This window comes from Mus caroli, chromosome 8, assembly GCF_900094665.2.
Source record: "Mus caroli chromosome 8, CAROLI_EIJ_v1.1, whole genome shotgun sequence".
NCBI classification, from domain to species: domain Eukaryota; kingdom Metazoa; phylum Chordata; class Mammalia; order Rodentia; family Muridae; genus Mus; species Mus caroli.
Window position 1 is genome coordinate 19,584,399 of NC_034577.1, and position 2,453 is coordinate 19,586,851.

The window sequence follows — 2,453 nt, forward strand, 5'->3', positions numbered from 1 at the left end:
TTCATAGAATCTGCTTTGATCACACTCTTTCCCTCCCCGACTCCTTGAAATTCTCACTTCCCCACCCACCGAGTGTTGCGTTTGTTCTTTCTCCCCCCCCATTCCCTCAGAAAAAAAAAAAAAAAAAAAAAAGCAAAACCAAAAAAAAAAAAAAAAAAAAAAAAAAACATTAACCAAAAAGCACACGAGGGCACGGGTGCACACACACACACCATGCAGTCTGTTTTGGTTGCCCAACCAGTCCCGCCCTGGAGTGTGGTGGATGTACCGACAACTTTGGAGAAAACTGATTTCCCCTTCCCAGCCGGGATCAGTTGAGAATGTCTTCTTGGTAGGGGCGGGGCTGTGTCCACTTCCCCTCCATGCTGAGATCCTGACTGGTAAGAATGTGGATTTGAATCTCAGACTCATACAACCTGTCATGATCTGAGCCATCAGCTCTGAATCACAGGTCAGCCATCCCAGCCCAAGTCCAGCACTGGCTCTTAGTTCAAATTCTCAGAGTCTCCAGAGTAGAACAAAAAAAAAAAAGGGAAGTGGCAGAAACATCGGAAATTTCTGTTTATAACACAGGGAACAGGGATAAAGTCAGATGGAGGAAGATAAAGCTTTTGTGAACTCCTGGAGGTTTATGCATGATATCAAATGTAAAATATAAACAGGATGTGTGTACATATACACACCCACATGTACGCATAGGTGCACACATGCACCAGAATTATTTCCTACTAATGAAGTTTGGAAAACATAGCTACACTGTCAAGTTTGACTCTACTTAAAACTTAAAACTGAGTGTTCATCCTGTTTCCAGAAATAAGTCAGCCATTCCAATGGATTCCTGCCTGCAGAGGGCCTCTCAGTCAGCTTGGTGCCTGCAGTCCCCCGCCAAGATCCCAAGTCCTGTGACCCAGGCAGGGGTTCTGGGAGGAGCCGACGGCCATCTCTTCCACCAGGAGAACCAAGTAGCTTCCTTAACCTCAGCCTCATGAGGCTGTCTTAGCATGTTTCAGCACTGTCTTAGACTTGGCTTTTCAGACTCAGTTCTGCTTCACACACTCAGTTCTGCGGTCACGCGAGGAAGGGAGCTTATTAGTAAATCCGTGTGGAGACCACAGCCCACACCATCAGTGAGAATCAGCGTGGGACCACTTATTCCTGGGGACACCTGAACATCAACAAGGCAGGTGACTGACCCCAAGGGCTCTCAGCACAGCACAGACAGCAAGAAAAAAAAATCAAAAGGGGTATTTAAATACAGTAATATTTATCCTTACATCATTTTAAGAGGAGACAACTCTTCTAGACCCTGAAAAACTCATAGAAGATTTTAATTCTAATTGTGACGTGTTAAGAGGAGGGACCAAATGAACCTTTAGGAGTTGACTAGGGGACTTGGGCAGCAAGGTGGCTCCAGCACTAACCACTGAGCTGACAACCCAGGGTTAAGCCCCAGAACCCAGGGTGGAAAGACCGATCCAGTTCCCACAAGGTGTTCTCAGATTTCCATATATACACCATGCATCCTCCCTCCCCCAATCAATCAATAAATAAACATAAAAATGATGGACTTTGTAATGTTAAACAAAAGAGATGACTGGGCTGAGGGATCCATTCTGGACCAGTGGACACAGGCTATTTTGTGAGTCGGAAAGTCTGTGTCTTACACTGAGACCCCTTGGCCCGGGGTGCCCCGCACAGAGCTGAACAAAAAGGCCATAAGAACCAGGAACAAACCTCTCCTCATTGATTGCTCTGACTGGTGTATCCATTTATAGCAACAGGAAACAGCCTAACGCTTGGCAAGGTACACAGGAGGCAAGCCACACACCTTTAATCCCATTCTCAGGAGGCAGAGGCAGTGGGATCTCCGTGGGTTCCAGGTCAACCTGCTCTAGATAACAAGATGTTGAAAGTGCAGAGTGCTAACTGTGTAAACCAGCAACTCTTCTCACGTGCTCGGGTGTCCGCTTTCCTCTAAGCCTTTGGGAACAGGCAGAAAGAGGTGCTTAATAATGTTCATTTTGCAAGAAATCACCTAAAAATGTTAACATCAGGGCTGGTGAGATGGCTCAGAGGGAAGAGCACCCGACTGCTCTTCCGAAGGTCCAGAGTTCAAATCCCAGCAACTGCATGGTGGCTCACAACCATCCGTAGCGAGATCTGTCGCCCTCTTCTGGAGTGTCTGAAGACAGCTACAGTGTACTTACATATAATAAATAAATCTTTAATAAAAAAAAAAGTTAACATCAATTATCTAGGCGATGGCTTTAATGACCGGGTTTTTTGGGTTTTTTTGTGTTTTGTTTTTTGTCTTTTACATCTTTATTTGGGGGATTTTCTAAGTTTTCCTTAATAAGCATAAATTGCTTTCTGTACAATTTTTAAATGTTTATTTATATTTTATGTGTGTGTATGTAAGTGCACCATGTGCATGGCATGCCATAGGAGGCCGG